Source organism: Anomaloglossus baeobatrachus, chromosome 4 (genome assembly GCF_048569485.1).
Source record: "Anomaloglossus baeobatrachus isolate aAnoBae1 chromosome 4, aAnoBae1.hap1, whole genome shotgun sequence".
Taxonomy (NCBI): Eukaryota; Metazoa; Chordata; class Amphibia; order Anura; family Aromobatidae; genus Anomaloglossus; species Anomaloglossus baeobatrachus.
In genome coordinates, this window is record NC_134356.1 from 666,385,332 (window position 1) to 666,405,648 (window position 20,317).

At 52.1% G+C, this 20,317-nt stretch overlaps 1 protein-coding gene across 1 annotated transcript in view; it reads left to right on the plus strand.

Moving 5' to 3' along the window:
• The window catches only part of LOC142302076 (venom factor-like), a 229,470-nt gene that overhangs the window by 78,558 nt on the left and 130,595 nt on the right, over nt 1–20,317 (plus strand). The window lies entirely within an intron of this gene.

Consider the following 20,317-nt stretch of genomic DNA (forward strand, 5'->3'; position numbering starts at 1 on the left):
CGCTACACCAGCATGTCGCACACAATATCACCGCTTCCTTGAGAAACTCTGTGTGTGAACGGGTGAATTTCACCACCGATACTTGGACCAGTAAGCATGGACAGGGACGTTACATGTCGCTGACTGGGCACTGGGTAACTATGGTGATAGATGGTGAAGGGTCTGCTGCACAAGTCTTGCCGTCCTCACGACTTGTGTGTCAATCCTCTGTCTGTCCAAGTTCCGCCACTGCTTCTGCATCCTCCACCTCATCTGGGTCCTCCACCTCCGCCCCAAGCCTGCCTGGTCAGGCCACCAGCGTTCTCACTGCGCAGAAGGAATGACGCACCCCTCATTACTATGCTGGCAGCAGAGCGCAACGGCATCAGGCGGTCTTTAGCTTGACATGTCTTGGGAATAAGAGTCACACAGCTGAGGAGTTGTGGTCAGCTCTGCGGTCCGAGTTTAATAAATGGTTGTCTCCACTCAACCTGCAGCCTGGTAAGGCCGTGTGCGACAATGCTGCAAACCTGGGTGCGGCCCTTCGCCTGGGCAAGGTGACACACGTGCCTTGTATGGCTCACGTGTTGAACCTTGTTGTCCAGCAATTTTTAACACACTATCCCGGCCTAGATGGCCTTCTGACCAGGGCACGGAAACTGTCTGCAGTGCTCACTTCCGCCGTTCAACCGCCGCAGCTGAGCGACTTGCATCGCTCCAGAAGTCTTTCGGCCTGCCGGTTCATCGCCTGAAATGCGATGTGGCGACACGCTGGAATTCAACTCTCCACATGTTACAGCGACTGTGGCAGCACCGCAGAGCCCTGGTGCAATACGTCATGACGTATAGCCTGGGCCAACGAGATGCAGAGGTGGGGCAGATCACCCTGATGGAGTGATCTCAGATCAAGGACCTATGCACCCTTCTGCACAGTTTCGACATGGCGACGAATATGTTTAGCGCTGACAATGCCATTATCAGCATGACGATTACAGTCATTTACATGCTGGAGCACACGCTAAACACTATTCGGAGTCAGGGGGTGGGACAACAGGAAGGGGAGGAACTACAGGAGGATTCATATGCGCAAGACACAACAACATCACCAAGGTCCAGACGTTCATCATCACCAACGCGGCAGGCATGGGACCATGGGGGACAGGGATCAACAAGGGCGCATGGTAGCAGGCGAGATGTTGAGGAAGGTGCAGGAGGACATGAAGATATGGAGGACGAACTGTCCATGGACATGGAAGACTCAGCTGATGAGGGGGACCTTGGTCAAATTTAAGTTGAAAGAGGTTGGGGGGAGATGACAGAGGAAGAAAGAACGGTTAGCACCTCTATGCCACAAACACAGCGTGGACTTGGTCCGCATGGCTGCGAAAGACACATGAGTGCCTTCTTGTTGCACTACCTCCAACATGACCCTCGTATTGTCAAAATTAGAAGTGATGATGACTACTGGCTTGCCACACTATTAGATCCCCGGGACAAGTCCAAATTTTGTGACATAATTCCACCAATAGAAAGGGACGCACGTATGCAGGAGTATCAGCAGAAGCTGTTACTCGATCTTAGCTCGGCTTTTCCACCAAACAACCGTGCAGGTGAAGGGAGTGATTCTCCCAGTTGTAACTTGACAAACATGGGACGGCCTCGTCATCTTCAACAGTCTACCCGTACCAGTAGGACCGTATCTGGTGCTGGTAACAGCAATTTTATGGAATCTTTTCATAATTTTTTTAGACCCTCCTTTGCAAGGCCACCAGAGACATCAAGTGTGTCACATAGTCAACGGATGGAGAGGATGATACAGGAGTATCTCCAAATGAACATCGATGCAATGACTTTGCAAATGGAGCCTTGCTCCTTTTGTGCTTCAAATCTAGAAAAATGTCAAGAGCTCTCCAGTTACGCCTTGGAGATTTTGTCGTGTCCAGCTGCCAGCGTTGTCTCTGAACGTGTCTTCAGTGCTGCTGGGTGTGTGCTGACAGATAAGTGCACGCGTCTGTCCAGTGACAATGTGGACACACTGACGTTCATCAAAATGAACAAGTCATGGATCCAGAAGGAATTTACTACCCCTGTGTCATCCTGGGGAGAGTAAATGCTTGTGGATTTGGAATGTGCTTGATGCAAATCAAAACATCCTGTTTGCAACTAGGGCACAAGTCCTGCCACTGATGGGGTGTCTGTGTGCCCAATTTGGGAAAAAAAGGTAGACTCCGCTTGGAGTAACCCTTGCTTGCTGTGTTTTTTAAAAATGATACAAGATGAACAGATCTGAAGGCAAGATGAAGGCAACATCATGTCTCCGCTTGCACTTTTCTCACAAACCTGCATTTTTCCAGGGACACCCTACTCAACACCGTCTACAGACAGCAGCCAGATCTCTGTCCCTCAGATGTGGTCAAATAAAAGGCCACTTACTGCGACCCATGACAACGCTAAGTGGTTGACTCTATCCCTCTGTAAGCTGTTGGCTACCGAAATGCTGCCTTTACGCGTAGTGGACACACAGGATTTTACAGACCTTATGTCTGTCGCTGTGCCCCAGTACCAGATGCCCAATCACCACTGCTTCTCCAAGAAAAGCATGCCCGCGCTACACCAGCATGTCGCACACAACATCACCACTTCCTTGAGAAAATCTGTGTGCGACAGGGTGCATTTCAACACAGATACTTGGACCAGTAAGCATAGACAGGGTCATTACATGTCACTGACTGGGCACTGGCAAACTATGGTGAGAGATGGAGAAGGGTCTGCTGTACAAGTCTTGCCGTCCCCACGAGTTGTTTCAATCCTTGTTCTGTATGTAGAAGTTAATACACTGCTTCTGCCTCTTCAACCTCGTGTGGGTCCTCTACCTTGGCGCAAACCCTGTGTGGTCAGGCCACCCTTCCTTGCAACTGCGCACAAGGACTACCACACACCTCCTTACTATGCTGGCAGCAGAGCTCAATGCCATCAGGCGGTCAAAGTTTTACTTTGAAATGTATGGGAAATGTGAGTCACACCGCTATTCCAGAGAATAGTAGTCAGGCAGGGTCAAAACATTAATTGAGGAACAGGAACAGAATGGGACGGCCAGGAAAGAATCAGAAAACAAGCAGAGGTGAAATGCGGATCGGCCAACAAGGTACATAAACAGCAAGCAGGAAAAGTAGTCAGGTAACAAGCACACAAAATCATAAAACTGAACTGGGGGTAAAATTAACCAGAGGTTCATAGCTATGTCTGGCAGTGGTCTGCAGACAGGATGGGCATAAAAAAGGGTGTGGTGTCTTCCCATTGGTTGTAGCTGAATGATGGTATTTCATCTGTGAGATACCCACCAGCTACATTCAGCCAGAGATTCTGCATCTGTCAAGGTAATGCAGCCCAGTGGGTGAGCATAACCTGCGTCCACCTGCGCCGCTGGCATCGACTACTCTCCCATCATCAGCACTAATCATGAAAGGAACACGTTGTCACCTGGCGACCGGAGTACAAATTGACGGAGCGGACTCCGTTGGTGACTTAACAGTCGTGTGCGGCAATGATGCAAACCTGGCTGCGGCCCATCCTCAGGGCAATGTGACACACGTGCCTTTTAGGGCTCACGTGTTGAACCGAATTCGCCAGCAATTTTTAAAACACCATCACGGCCTACATGGCCTTGTGCAGTGGGCACGCTCGCTATGTGCTCACTTCCATCGTGCGCACACAGCAGCTCAACAACTTTCATCACTCCGGAAGTCTTAGGGTCTGGCAGTTAAACGCCGTAAATGCGATGTTTCGACACGCAGGAATTTGAATCTGCACATGTTGCAGCGTGTGTGGCAGCACCGCAGAGCCCTGCTGAAATACGGTAAGACATATAGCCTGGGATAACTTGATCCAGAGGTGGTGCAGATCACGCTGCTGGAGTGGTGTCAGATCAAGGACCTATGCACCCTGCTACACAGTTTTGAAATGTCGACAAAGATGTTTAGCACTGGCAATGTCATTCTCAGGGTGACAATTCTGGTCATCTACATGATGGAGCACACTGTAATTATTATTCGGAGTCAGGTGTTGGGACAAGAGGAAGGGGAGGAAGTACAGGAGGAGTCATATGCGGAAGGGATAACAAGATCTACGAGGTCCAGATGGTCAGCGGCACCTATGCGGCAGTCATGGTGAGGGAGAGGGATTAACAAGGGCGCATAGTATCAGCAAAAAGTGTTGATGAAAGTGCAGGAGCCCATGAAGAAATGGAGGACGAACTGGCGATGGGCATGGAAGACTCAGCAGATGAGTGAGAGCTTGCTCACATTTCGGTTGTGCGAGGTTGGGGGGAGAGGGCAGAGGAAGGATGCACGATTCTCACCTCTCTGCCACCAACACACCAAGGACTTGGTCCTCCTGGATGCACAAGACACATGAGCGCCTTCTTGCTGCACTACCTACAACATGACCCTCGGATTGTATGAATTTGAACTAATCCTGAATACTGGGTTGCCACACTGTTAGATCCCCGGTACAAGACAAAATTTGGCGAACTAATTCCTGCCATAGAAATAGACGCACGTATACAGGAGTATCTGCAGAATGTGGTACGCAATCTTAGATCTACTTTTCCACTAAACACCAGTGCTGCACAGAGTGAATCTCAACGCTTTGTCATGGATAGGAGGAAATGGTCTTTTACTTGTCCACATCGGAGGGACCGAGGGATGGCTGCTGTGCTGAGATGGCGTTGAGTACGGTGTCCCTGCACAGTTGCACTTTTGGTCATATCCCAAAATGAGTTGAAAAAGGACAGATGCTGTTGGAAAGGGGAACAGGTGTGTTGGAAAGGGGAAAAAAGTTTTGGTCCGTGGATTTGGTGGTTAAGCAACTGTAACATTTGCTGAAGAAACAACATCTGTTACAGTGGTACTGGCAGATTTGGATAAAGTGGTATATAATCTGTGACCGATATATAACGAAAATTAATAAGAAAAGAAAGAGAAAGGTATATATCCCCATCAGCAGTCAGTGTCCACCGTGCTCCCAGTTGGAAAAGGAGAGGTTGGCAACTTGAAGGTTTGGTGGAGGATACAGAGCTGTGTGGCTATGAAACTAATAGTAGCCTGAACCGAGTTAGACGCCATTCGGATCTGGAGACTGTGAGCCCTGTTAGCGTCACAGGGTCCACATGCCCACCCAGCCCAGGAACTCCCTGTTAACAACACAGGGGCCATTGAGTACGCTGACCGTGTGCGTAGGGGCCACACCTGTGGACAGCAGGCGCATCAGCAGCAGCAGGCCTGTTAATGCCACTGGGCTGCACAAGCAGGACTGTTAGGACAGGAGCTGGTCTTAACCGTTCTGCGTTACCAACTGTGGTGGTGGCCTGCATCCACCACCCGATCCCTGCCTACCTCTGGCCTAAAGCCGCAATGGGTTCAACACATGGAGGTGTGCTCTTTCGGAGCATAATAGAAGACTGCGCACCTCCTGGTTGGCTCCAGCCCCTTTTATAACCTGGGTCCGCCCCAAACCAGGGTGAACCACAATGCACCTCCTGGAGACAAAAGTAGAGTGACACGTCATGAGTGGCATAACTAGCGTCCTATTTGGAAACGCAACTTCAATGATGACCTCATGGCTGCCATGACCCAAACACCTCACCAGTCATCGTCTGAGCATCAATAATGCGGTGACAAGTCATAGGTGTGGGCCTCTGCAAGACATTTGGGAGGACACCTGATGCCCTGTGGTCTATATGGGACCCCCACATCAGGGCCAGGGCCAAAGAGTTCATTACCGGACCTAGTCTCTGATGCAGGAAGTGCCTGAGCATGCTCAGTATCATGAAATACAGTCTCTGAAAAAAGACTATCAGCTTTAGCATGGTGTCTATGCCCAAAACAGGACTTATACCCGGCACGGAATGCAAGCACCTGTGCAAAGAGGCTTTTCACACTTAGTGTGGGAGCATGCGCTGTATCCCGAAATGAAAACTTAGCGTCAGGAATGGCACAGTCAGGCTGAGCATACTCACTAGGCGAAACACTGTAATTATGCTGCAGCTGGGGTACATCGGCACACGCATGCGCACTTGCTGCCTCTCCACACTTAGACGTGGAGGGGAAATTTGTCTTGGAGATGCTGTCTATGAACAGAAGGAAAAGCTAAAGGAAGCCTGACTTTCTATCTCTCCGAATTATGAAATGCAGCAATGAATTCCATGAGTTTGCTATAACATTAGCGTAGCAAAATGTGCATGAGGGTGTGATGTAGAGGTGCTAGAAATAGCTTGTCACCAGTGGGGCACTAATGGAATACAACAGCCAGTTCTATGATGCCACAAAATGGCAGTATTTTGTGCTATCATTATAGCTTATTAAAAACAGAGCACGAGGTTGTCATGCAGAGGTGCTGCACATAGATTTGCAGTAGTGTGAATTGACAAAAGTACAATAGCCACGTTTAGGATACAACTAGGTACAGTGAGTGTTTGCTAGTATAATGGCTGAGTTTAAAAAAGTTTGAGTGTGCAATGCAGGCAGATGTCCTGCAAATAACGTTCCAATACTGTGAATTGACAAAAGTCCAATAGCCACGTATAGGATGCCACTAGGTACACTGAGTGTTTGCTAGTATAATGGCTTCGTTATAATTAGTTGGAGTGTGCAACGCAGGCAGATGCGCTCTGCAAATGTCTTGGCACTAGTGGGACTATAGCAAAGTCCAATAGCCACGTATAGGATGCCACTAGGTACACTGAGTGTTTGCTAGTAAAATTGCTTAGTTTAAAAAAGTTGTAGTGTGCAATGCAGGCAGACGCGCTCTGCAAATGTCTTTGCACTAGTGGGACTATAGCAAAGTCCAATAGCCACGTATAGGATGCCACTAGGTACACTGAATGTTTGCTAGTATAATGGCTTACTTAGAATGAGTTGGAGTGTGCAGAGGACAAGAGGGTACAGTGGCAGGATTGTGGTGCTCTGGGTAGAGGAATGGAAGACTGCCTTTCTATTCCCTCCTAATGGTGAAATGCAGGTAGGAAATCCCTGACCTTGGCTACACAGACGCTGTTGCTGTTTGCAGGACCTGTCACTTATGGCTCTCTGACCCTGCCGCTTTGAGCCCTTAAAAGGACTGCTAGAATGTGCTCTCCCTAAGCTGTCTAACGCTGTGTATGCAGCGCATACAGCTGTATCGGCTATAGGACTCAGGAGGACGGAGCTGCAACACTGATGTCTGACACCAAAGACGCAGAAGGCAGATAATGGCGTTCGTGAAGAAAATGTCCGGTTTTATAATGGAGGGACATGTGACATGCAGATCCTATCACACATGCCGTTGCTTCTCTGGCTCAAAGTCCACTTAGCTGTGTGTGTGTCTGTGATTGGCTGACATGCTGGCCCGCCCCACAAGACGCGCGCGCTTAGGGAAGGAAGACAAGAAAAAAAAAAAAAAATATTCAAATTTCATTATAGAAACAGCAGTGATCTGAAGGCGCTGTTCACGCACACTATACACTGAAATGTGATAATAGTTTGATTCACAGAGTGACTTACACTATTACAGCAGAAACCAAGCTAGGATTTAGCTGCTTTTGGCTGCTAGAACCGTTCTCGAACGTTTCTAGAACTATCGAGCTTTTGCAAAAAGCTCGAGTTCTAGTTCGATCTAGAACATGCCCCAAAATCACTCGAGCCGCGAACTGGAGAACCACGAACCACGAACCGCGCTCAACTCTAATAGAGATGGGCGAATAGTGAAATATTTGGGTTCAGATTATGCTATTCGAATAGCGAGCATGATTTCAGTATCCATCACGAATAATGAAACTAATGCAAGTCAATGGGGTACTGGAGCATTTTTATGGGAAATCTTCAAGGAAGGTTCCACATTGGCTTCCATTAGATTCATTGTTCATGACAAATACTGGATTAGTTCTAGGTATTCAAGCAACATAATCCAAACTCAAATTATTCACTTATGTCACGGGGTTCTTCTCCCATATCACACAATCAACAGAGCAAGAGAGGGCTGTACAATCTAAAGAGCATTTATTCCAAGCAAATCAAATGGTCCATAACATATTGCACAAAACAGAGGGTAAAATTAGTCCAGTAACACATATATAGTCCGGTAAGCGATAAATGTCCAGGTCTCTCTGAGCTGTCTCAGCTTCTCCCAGAGGTTCAATCCTTCTGCTTCACTCTTGAAGTTCTCAAACAGACTGCCCAATTCTTCAGGTAAGCAGAGAGTTTAGGTGGATCTCACGCCCCCTCCCCCGACTTAAGCCTGGCAGGGGAGGAATTAAACCTGCAAATGGGACAATGTACACACAAGGGACACAGAATGGACAGTGAACCACGCCCAAACATTAACCCACACAAAATGGTACACAATCCACAATATTCCACAATCACAACCTATATAAACCTACAGAAAAACCTCCTGAGAGGAAAGGTCCAATATGGAACATGAAACCTAAATATTGTGATACCCTATTGACATATGAATACAAATAAGTGCCAGGGATACACAAACCAAAGAAGGACCAGAAAAAATAATTATCAAATACAAAATATGAAATAAGTGCACAGTGGTGGCAAAGAAAGAGTTGGACTCGCTTTGCCCAGAAAACACAAAGTACCAAGATGGCCTCAAGATGGCAGTGTAACCTGCTGTAAAGGTATAAATATACAAACAGTGGTGGCTGCAGGAGAGAGGGTTCTGTAGCTGTCACACGAGCGATTCAATAATCCTAAAGTGCTTCCTCCATTAGCAACCAGAATAAAATAAATAACACAATATCTTGAGTCATAATAAAGGCAGCAGGAAAAAAGATGAGGCAGACCAGGCACAGGGCAGGACCTCGACGCGCGTTTCACCAAATGGCTTCGTCATCATTCGTTATTCACTATTCGCTCATCTCCACTATTACTGTATTAAGCTCAGACTATGGACCAAGAAAACAGTGACTGGGTTGTTCAGCAGATCTCTAGCTCAAAAATGAACTTATCGGTCCCCATAATTATAGATGAGCAAACCTGTAGAAGTTCAGTTCGCTGGCAGCAAACGAACCAAACCTCTACATGACCGAACCGTGGCCAAGAAGGTTCAGAAACACTGATTGGCAGTTTGAGTCTCCTCCAACATACAGCCAGCCATATGCAGATCCCTTCTGGGTCTAGGTGGGTGGGCGGGCATTTTCCAACTTTTTTTGGGGTGCAGAGTACATGTGATCACATAGTTGTTACCCCCAGTGGAAGCCATTCACACACAGGTGAGCACCAAGCATACCTGAGGACAGCATTGCTTGCACAAGTTACATTCTCACCCAACCCGAGCCTTGTGTTTTTTAGTTGATGTTCGGTTCAAAAACCAAACCTCATCTTCACTCCTCTCTACCCAGGATCACGCCACTGTAATGGAATCCAGTGCACATAGGGACAAGTGCACGTTTCATTTGAATTCCACTGTCTGACAATGCCAGAGACTGACAGCAGTATTTTTATAGTTATCAGTAGTGATGAGCGAGTACTAAAAAGCTCGGGTGCTCGAGGCTCGGGCCGAGCATCACAAGATACTCGTGTACTCGGCCCGAGCACCGAGCCCAATGTTATCCTATGGGAGACCCGAGTATTTTTCTGAAATGACCCCCGGCAGCATGTAGAAACCCTAAAAATGTCACAAAAGTCTCAGAAGAGTGCTCAAATGACATGGCAACAGCTTGGGGAAGACCCCTTGAAGCATTTATCACTCAAAAGTCACAGCTGTGAACAATTTTGTCCGCGTTTTACGCCATTTTTACGGACTCACCAGAAAACCTTCCAAAATGACACCAAAATGAATTTTCATGGCGGAAATGTTAAGGGCACATACCCAATAGTGAGATAGAGCTGGTGTATGTTACTTTTTGAGATTAATACATGAAAGATTTTACGTAAAACATTGTGTGGCACTCCGATGTCCAAAACGCACGTTTTGTGCTTTTTACTAGCGATGTCGGTCATTTTTTTTTTCATTCTATCTCCCGTCGGTCGGTCTCGCTCTGTCGGTCTCTCTCTGTCTTGTCTGTCCCCCTCTCACAGTCTGTCGGTTAGTTCCCCCCCTCTCTCTTACTTACCATTCCCCGATCACTAAACTCCGGCGGCTTTTCCTCTTTTGAAAAAGCCGGCCGCTCATTAAACAATCTCGTATTCCCCGCTTTCCTGCTTTTCGGCGCCTATGATTGGTTGCAGTGAGACACGCCCCCACGCTGAGTGACAGGTGTCTCACTGCACCCAATCACAGCAGCCGGTGGGCGTGTCTATACTGTGCAGTGAAATAAATAATTAAATAATTAAAAAAAAAGGCGTGCGGTCCCCCCAATTTTAATACCAGCCAGATAAAGCCATACGGCTGAAGGCTGGTATTCTCAGGATGGGGAGCTCCACGTTATGGGGAGCCCCCCAGCCTAACAATATCAGTCAGCAGCCGCCCAGAATTGCCGCATACATTAGATGCGACAGTTCTGGGGCTGTACCCGGCTCTTCCCGATTTACCCTGGTGCGTTGGCAAATCGGGGTAATAAGGAGTTATTGGCAGCCCATAGCTGCCACTAAATCCTAGATTAATCATGTCAGGCGTCTCCCCGAGATTCCTTCCATGATTAATCTGTAAATTACAGTGAAAAAACACACACACCCGAAAAATCCTTTATTAGAAATAAAAAACACTAACAAAGTCCCTCATCACCAATTTATTAACCCCGACAAACCCTCCATGTCCGGCGTAATCCACGGACCTCCAGCGTCGCGTCCAGCTGTGCTGCATGAAGGTGACAGGAGCTGCAGAATACACCGCCGCTCCGGTCAGCTTCACACAGCAACTGAGGTGAGTATAGCGATCAGCTGAGCTGTCACTGAGGTTACCTGGATCCAGCGGTGGATGCAGCGGTGGCCGCGGGTAACCTCAGTGACAGCTCAGCTGATCGCGCTACTCACCGCCGCTCCGGTCAGCTCCATGCAGCAACTGAGGTGAGTATAGCGATCAGCTGCTGTCACTGAGGTTAATCGCGGCCACCGCTGGATCCAGCGGTGGCCGTGAGTTACCTGACTGACAGCAGCTGATCGCGCTACTCACCTCAGTTGCTGTGTGAAGCTGACAGAAGCGGCGGTGTATTCTGCAGCTCCTGTCACCTTAATGTAGCAGAGCTGGACGCGACGCTGGAGGACTGTGGAGTACGCCGGACATGGAGGGTTTGTCGGGGTTAATAAATTGGTGATGAGGGACTTTGTTAGTGTTTTTTATTTCTAATAAAGGATTTTTTCAGGTGTGTGTGTTTTTTAACTGTAATTTACAGATTAATCATGGAAGGTGTCTTATAGACGCCTGACATGATTAATCTAGGATTTAGTGGCAGCTATGGGCTACCATTAACTCCTTATTACCCCGATTTGCCAACGCACTAGGGTAAATCGGGAAGAGCCGGGTACAGTCCCAGAACTGTCGCATCTAATGTATGCGGCAATTCTGGGCGGCTGCTGACTGATATTGTTAGGCTGGGGGGCTCCCCATAACGTGGAGCTCCCCATCCTGAGAATACCAGCCTTCAGCTGTATGGCTTTATCTGGCTGGTATTAAAATTGGGGGGACCGCACGCCGTTTTTTTAAATTATTTATTTATTTATTTTACTGCACAGTATAGACACGCCCACCGGCTGCTGTGATTGGGTGCAGTGAGACACCTGTCACTCAGCGTGGGGGCGTGTCTCACTGCAACCAATCATAGGCGCCTGTGGGCGTGGAAAGCAGGGAATATGAGATGGCTGTGTACAGAGCACAGCGCGCCCGCCGGTATAAAGGCTCGGTCACGCTGTGCAGGCCGGCCAATCACTGCAATTCCACAACTAACAGGGCTGTGGCATTGCAGTGGTCTGCCAGCCAATCCCTGCATGAGGGCTGGCTCTCAAAAGAGCGCCAACATGCGGGGATGAAGACCACGAGTACAGCACGAGTATCGAGAAATTACTCGGTACACGCCGAGTAGCCCGAGTACAGTGATACTCGTGCGAGTACCGAGTAGTAACAAGCATACTCGTGTCGCGGGCAGAGGAGGGGACACCGCGCTCTCCCACTGTTGCTCGGGTCCGGCTGCCGCGGCTGCTGCGGTCTGCTGCTGCTCGGTGGCTCGAGCGTTGGGCCGGATCCCGGGGACTCTAGCGGCGCTCCTCGCCCGTGAGTGAAAGGGGGGTTGTTGGGTGTGGGGATGGTTTTTTGTCCGTGACGCCACCCACGGTTGTGGTGATTTGTAGCACCACCGCTGCTCAATATGGGGATCCCGGGAGTGGTGATGCGGAGCAGCCAGGTGTTGTGTTGTCCCTCCGTGGGTAGGGGTTGGTGATCCCGGGGCCCAGTGATGGAGTGGAGGGTGCAGGGCCTGGTGGGCGCAGGGACACGGGGGAAGCGCTGTGCCTTGCGGCACTGTGGTACTCACTCAGCCTGAGATGTTGACACAGTTTTACGGTAAACCACACGGCCGGAAAGACGGTTCCCACGGACAGCTGCACTTGCTCTCCCAGTAGGTAACGGTGATGTCCCTTTGACCTGCACCTATTGTTTCTGTGTTGGTAGCGATGGATTCCCACCGGTAACCTGCTCCCCGACTTGGATATGGGCCGGAGGAGCCCTACTTTGCCCGCAGGCGCTGGCCCTGAGAAACTGGTGCCCTGGCGGTGGCGGTGTTTCTCCTCAATGGTTGGACTGTTGCCTTCAGTCGGGACTTGGTTGTTGGGGGATCAACGTCCCCTTCACTGACGGATTCGGCAAATTCTGGCGACTCCTAGCCTTGCCGGGGTCCGAGAGGCCCCTGCCCTGGTGCTGACTGTCCTTCGTATACTGCTCCAGACCGCCGGGCCACTACCCGTCCGCGGTCCTTCCAGCAACCTCCGAGCAGTCCCCCTCCAGACGATCACCGCTGTTGCTGACCGTGCTGACACTGTCCTGCACTTAGCTGGACTAACTTCAGGCCTTTCTACTGTCACTTTTACTCTTTTCTTCTTTGCTCCACTACTACTTCACTTTCACTTAGCTCAAGCTCTTCCCTGAGCTGACTCCATCTTGCTTCCTCTCACTTTCACCTCCCTCACTTGACTGACTGGTTCTTCCCGCCTCCAGGGCTGTGTACTCCTTGGTGGGCGGAGCCAACCGCCTGGCCCACCCCCTGGTGTGAACATCAGCCCCTGGAGGAAGGCAACAAGGATTTTAGTAGCCTTGGTGTTCCTAACTGGGATGTAGGGTGTGGTGGTGTTGTGACCTGTGACCCCTGGCTTGCCCAGGGCGTCACATTCCCCCTTAGCAAAATGCAGACCGTCCGCGGGCTGCCCGTCCAACACCGGTTTTATTTTCTGAAAAATGTATAAAAGTAAACGGTAACATATAAATCATAACATCATCCCACAACGGGAGGTACATTTCTTAAACGTTACTAAACGGTTTCACGGGTACGGTTTCCGCTCTCTCCCACCCAAGCAACCTGGCCCTGATGCTGCCCCTAAAACCCAGGCAGCACCCCTTGACCCAAGTCCAGCACAAGTTACCCGAGCGGGATCTGTCCTTCCCCTCCAGAGGCTAGCCACCGGTTCCTGTGGTGGCTGGGCCCCAGCCTGCTCTGCTGAGAGCCCTCCCTCCAACCTGCCTCTCCGGAGGCGGCAACAACGGAAACGGTACGGTAAAACAATTATTTACAAGCCACTAACGTTTGTGGTTGCCCTGCAAGTTCACGGGCTTGTCCATGGATAGTTCCCATGCAAAACACTCAAACGGTCCCCACGGGGACAACGGTGCTGGCTCTGGCCGGTTGCAAATCACGGTTAGACAATCAGGTGAAGTACACGGGAATCATTTTGCTTATCATTCTTTTTCAAACTTTTTCAACAAACACACAAACTTACACAACTGACTTGTGGTCCCCTCTTTAGAGGACAGTCTCCCGGTACCTGAGTGGGGGTCTACCTAGGTTGGAACGGGTGGACCTCCGGGGCCCGGTGTCAGTAGGACTGGCCAGTGGGGTAGAGGGAACAACCGGTTCCTCCTCCCTGCTATCATGTGGGGTAGGCGGAGGCATAGGGGAGCTGGGCACAGGTTCATCCCTGGGCACTGGCACTGGTTCTGGCTCACGGTTGACCGCTTCCACCACTTCTTCATCCACAGGTTGTGGGAACAGTATCACTGGAAGAATCACCGCGCCGTTCTGTGTAGGCCAGTTTGCTGGGAAGTCACCCATCACAGTGTGGATCACCTCTTCTGCCTTCTCTACTGGTGGAGGAACTGGTACTTCAGCCATCGCCCTCAATGCTGGTGGGCACTTTTTCAGATGGTCCCGGGAAACTGTGGCCAGAGTGCCTCCTTGATCACGACTAATTTGGTAGGCCTTCCCATCTTCCCATCCGGTGGGCTGGATGATGTACGGGTTCTGTTCCCATTGGTCATCCAGCTTGTGGGTTTTCCTCTTCCGCTTCAGGACAACATCCCCGGGCTGCAAAGGGCCAGCAGACGCCTTTTGATTAAAGCGCTGCTCTTGCAGTTCCCGGCTCCGACTCAAGTTCTTCTCTACATATTCTTGAATCTGCCGGTATTGTGCTTGCCGCCGGGTTTCCCATTCAGCTGTCGAGGGGAGTGCTTCTGGGGCCTCCAACCCCATTTCTAGGTCCACCGGCAGGCGGCCAGGGCGAGCCCTCATCAGATATGCTGGGGTGCACTTTGTGGAACTGGACGGGATATTGTTGTACATATCGACCAAGTCGGGTAGTTTTTCCGGCCACAGGTTCCGCTCTTCCAGCGGTAACGTCTTGAGGAGTCCCAGGACCAAGTGGTTCATCTTCTCACACATGCCGTTGGTCTGGGCATGGTAAGGGGTGGTCCGGATCTTCTTACAGCCGTACAACTGGCAAAACTCGTGGAACACCTCTGCTTCAAAAGCAGGGCCTTGGTCAGTAAGCACCTTTTCGGGATATCCATGCGGTCGGCAGATATAAGCCTGGAACGCTCGAGCGGCTGTTCGACCAGTCAAGTCCTTGACGGGGACCACCACCATGAATCTTGAATAGTGGTCTACGATGGTCAACATGTAGGCGTACCCACTTCGGCTGGGGGTGAGCTTGACATGGTCCAGGGTGACCAGTTCCAGCGGCTGATGTGTGATGATCGGGTGTAGGGGCGCCCTCTGGCTGGTCTCGTCCTTCCTCCTCAGCATGCAAGGACCACACTCCCGGCACCAGGCTTCTACCGATTCCTGCATCCCACTCCAGTAGAACCGCTCTCTCAACAGCATCTCCAGCTTTTTCCACCCGAAGTGCCCGGCACCATCATGGTATGCCCGCAAAACAGTAGCTACATCACCTTGGGGAATAACCAACTGGCACATCTTCTCATGAGTCTTCGGGTTGATCAGCTCACGGTACAGCTTCCCTTGATGTAGGTACAGCCGTTTCCGTTCTTTCCACAAGCGCTGGGCTTCAGCTGGGGCGGCAGGGTCCATTCCAACAGCACCTTGTTCCACCAGGGTCTTGACGAGGCGGACAGCCGGCGCCTGGTTTTGAGCTTCCTGCCACTCTTGACTGGGCCGTGGGTCCAAATCCACCCGTTGTTGGTAGACCTGTACCCTCTCACTTGATGGCTGGTGGAATGCAGGCAACTCGATCTCCTCGATGTCATCATCCTCGCACCCTTCTTCTGACAAATGGGGCATTCGGGAGAGTGCATCAGCATTGATGTTAACACGACCAGCACGGTACTTGATGGTGAAGTCATAGTTGGCTAGCCGGGCCACCCACCGCTGCTCCAACACGCCCAACTTGGCCGTGTCCAGGTGGGTCAACGGATTGTTGTCCGTGAAAGCGGTGAATTTTGCTGCAGCCAAGTAGTGGCGGAACCTCTCGGTGATAGCCCACACCAATGCCAGGAGCTCGAGCTTGAAGGAGGTGTAGTTCTCAGGGTTCCGTTCAGTTGGCCGAAGCTTCCGGCTAGCATAAGCAATCACTTTCTCCTTCCCATCCTGGACCTGGGACAGGACTGCTCCGAGTCCCACATTGTTGGCGTCTGTGTAGAGGATGAACGGGCAGCCATAGTCAGGATACGCTAGGACCTCTTCTCCGGTCAAGGCTGCTTTCAGCTGGCAAAAAGATTCCTCATGCTTTTCTTCCCACACCAGTGGGGCTCCGATGGGTCTACCACCTTTGGTCTGTCCCACGAGGAGATCTTGCATGGGGGCCGCCATCTTCGTGTACCCTTTGAGAAAGCGCCGGTAGTACCCCACCAGACCCAGAAACTGCCTTACTTCCCTCACGGTGGTTGGTCTCGGCCAGCCCTGGATGGCAGTGATCTTCTCGGGGTCGGGGGCAACACCTTCTGCACTTACCACGTGCCCCAGGTACTGCACTCTGGGTTTCAGCAGGTGGCACTTAGAGGACTTCAACTTCATCCCGTATTTGGCAAGGGACGCGAACACCTCGGCCAGGTGCTCCAGATGGGCTTCATACGTCTGGGAGTAAACACTCACATCATCCAAGTACAATAGGACGGTCTCGAAGTTTAGGTGTCCCAGACAGCACTCCATCAGCCGTTGGAAGGTTCCTGGGGCATTGCACAGCCCGAACGGCATACTATTGAATTCACAGAGCCCCATCGGGGTGGTGAAGGCGGTTTTCTCCCGGTCTTCCGGGGCCACGGCCACTTGCCAGTACCCACTGGTGAGGTCAAGGGTAGAGAAGTAGTTCGCAGTTCTCAGTGCGGCCAAAGATTCTTCAATACGGGGCAGTGGGTAGGCATCTTTATGGGTTATCTGATTAATCTTCCGGTAGTCCACACACATCCGCATGGTACCATCCTTCTTCTTGATCAGTACCAACGGAGCGGCCCAGGGACTACAGCTGTCCCGAATAACCCCTGCGTCCTTCATATTCCTCAACATATCTTTGGCACACTGGTAGTGTGCAGGGGGAATAGGCCTGTACCTCTCTTTGATAGGGGAGTGTTCCCCGGTGGGGATATGGTGTTGGACCCCCTTAATCTGCCCAAAGTCCAGTGGATGTTTGCTGAAAACCTGTTCATACTCCCGCACCACCCTGTATACCCCTGCTTTGTGATGTGTTGGGGTATCATCAGTGCCTACGTGTAACTGTTGATGCCACTCATTCACCTCCCCTTGAGGCAGGGAAGGGCTGGTAGTAGGTGGGGAGGCTGAGGGACTAGTTTCGTGGATGGTGTGGGGGTCCAGGGTGAGTAGCTTGGCAATGGTGGCATACCGGGGAAGTCTGACTTCTTCTTCCCCACAGTACAGCACCCTCACAGGCACTCTCCCCTTCCTTATGTCTACCACCCCTCGGATGGCCATTACAGTGGGCCAGTGCTCGGAGGGCATGGGCTCCATCATGGCGGGGTAGTCACGCCCCTGGGGCCCTACTGCTGCCCTACACCAAATCATCATCTCACTCCTAGGGGGCACAAGCAACGGGGCCACATCCATCACTCTCACTCCACCAATCTCCCCTCCTGTTGAGTTTACATGCTGGCGGTGCATCAAGGCTCGGATCTCACGCTGCACAGCCCTCTGTCGGCTCCCCGCCGCCGTGGCGGCCAGCTGCTGCAGTAGGGCCAACACATCACCCATACAGTGCTCCATCACATTGGTTCCTAGCACTATCTTCGGGTTATGATCACTGGGTTCATTCATGATCACAATCATACCCTGGTGTTGCAGTTCAGCTTGCCCTACTTTCATAGCCACCTGTTTATACCCCACTTGGGTCAATGGGAGTCCATTGGCAGCAGTGAGCGTTATACTAGTATCTGGGGGCGCCAGCTCGTCTATCCCCCAATACCGCTGGTACAACGTATATGGTATGGTGGTTACCTGGGATCCAGTGTCCAGGAGGGCCATCACCGGTATGCCGTCCACAACCACGGGGATGATGGGTTGGGCCCCGATATACCGGTCCCGCGAGTCCGAGGGGCCACGGGGTTCTACTCCTGAGGGTTGGCCCGGGGCCCCAGGGGTTGCTCGTTTAACGGGCACTCTCGGATGTAATGCCCAGGCTTACGGCACTTGTAGCAGGTTGGAGGTCTGCCCCGCGGGTTGCTATTACTTCTCCGCTGCATCCAGGGGACATCTTCAGGGCTGTCAGCAAGCTGTATCGGTGCTGAAGGCTGAGATCTGGTCAACGGTTGGAGTGCAGCAAGAATCTTGGCGAGGTCTCCGTCCATGCGACGGACCTGGGCTGCCAGTTCCTCCATGGTGCTGCTTGGGGCTTCAGGTGTCGAAGAAGTTGGTAGGGCAGGGGCCACCACCACGGGAGCCGTCTCGATGGGCCACGGGGCTGGCTCCAGGGCTTCGGAGGCCGGGGGCTGTAGTGCTTTAATGGCCCGTTCCTTTAACACAGCAAAGTCCACATCAGGGTGTTCCAGGGCCCACAGCCGGAGTTGTTTACGATCCTCAGGGGATCTCATCCCCTGCGCAAATTGCTCTACCAACATCTTGTTGCTATCCGCCTCATTAATAGGATTCACCCGCTTTAGCGTGCGGAGGGCGGTTTGCAGACGTAAAGCATAGTCTCGAATGCTATCCACAGCCCGTTGCCGGCACTGGTAAAACTGCATCCTCAGCTCAGCTTCAGTCCGGGTCTCGAAGGCAGTCTGTAGCTTCTCAAAGATGGTGGCTACAGAGAGCCGGTCCCCCTCAGCCCAGGTCTCCGCCTCTTGCTCAGCCGCACCGGTTAACTGGCCTAGTACTATCGCTGCCCGTTGCTTATCGGTCAGGGGGTACAGCTCTAGCAACGGATTAAGCTTTTTCCGGAAGGCCTGTAAGGCATCCGGTTTCCCGTCATACTGCGGTAGCCATGCAGCTCCGGGCGCATAGGGCAAGGAGAACGGCATGACCTGAGCGAGCGCGGGGGCCGCAGCACCTCCCGCCAGCGCGGCCGGGACCTGGGCAGGCCCATTCCCATCCGCGGGTGCCACTGCGGCTGCGACCACCGCTCCTCCGGCGGCTCCGTCGGGCGCAGACATCTTGCTTCCGTCCCCCTTAGCTTCTTCCGGCCACTACTCTATTGGGGCGGAGTCTTGGCCTTCGCGCCTCTGCTACTCGAGAAGACGCTCGAGCGGGAACTTTTCGCGCCAAAGATGGCGACTTCTGGAAATTTTCAGCCGGATACCTCCGGCGGTCACAAGGCGCACCTCTACCCAAGGGCAGAGCGGTAAGATCCTGTTCGTGACGCCAAATTGTCACGGGCGGAGGAGGGGACGCCGCGCTCTCCCACTGCTGCTCGGGTCCGGCTGCCGCGGCTGCTGCGGCCTGCTGCTGCTCGGTGGCTCGAGCGTTGGGCCGGATCCCGGGGACTCTAGCGGCGCTCCTCGCCCGTGAGTGAAAGGGGGGTTGTTGGGTGTGGGGATGGTTTTTTGTCCGTGACGCCACCCACGGTTGTGGTGATTTGTAGCACCACCGCTGCTCAATATGGGGATCCCGGGAGTGGTGATGCGGAGCAGCCAGGTGTTGTGTTGCCCCTCCGTGGGTAGGGGTTGGTGATCCCGGGGCCCAGTGATGGAGTGGAGGGTGCAGGGCCTGGTGGGCGCAGGGACACGGGGGCAGCGCTGTGCCTTTCGGCACTGTGGTACTCACTCAGCCTGAGACGTTGACACAGTTTTACGGTAAACCACACGGCTGGAAAGACGGTTCCCACGGACGGCTGCACTTGCTCTCCCAGTAGGTAACGGTGATGTCCCTTTGACCTGCACCTATTGTTTCTGTGTTGGTAGCGATGGATTCCCACCGGTAACCCGCTCCCCGACTTGGATATGGGCCGGAGGAGCCCTACTTTGCCCGCAGGCGCTGGCCCTGAGAAACTGGTGCCCTGGCGGTGGCGGTGTTTCTCCTCAATGGTTGGACTGTTGCCTTCAGTCGGGACTTGGTTGTTGGGGGCTCAACGTCCCCTTCACTGACGGATTCGGCAAATTCTGGCGACTCCTAGCCTTGCCGGGGTCCGAGAGGCCCCTGCCCTGGTGCTGACTGTCCTTCGTATACTGCTCCAGACCGCCGGGCCACTACCCGTCCGCGGTCCTTCCAGCAACCTCCGAGCAGTCCCCCTCCAGACGATCACCGCTGTTGCTGACCTTGCTGACACTGTCCTGCACTTAGCTGGACTAACTTCAGGCCTTTCTACTGTCACTTTTACTCTTTTCTTCTTTGCTCCACTACTACTTCACTTTCACTTAGCTCAAGCTCTTCCCTGAGCTGACTCCATCTTGCTTCCTCTCACTTTCACCTCCCTCACTTGACTGACTGGTTTTTCCCGCCTCCAGGGCTGTGTACTCCTTGGTGGGTGGAGCC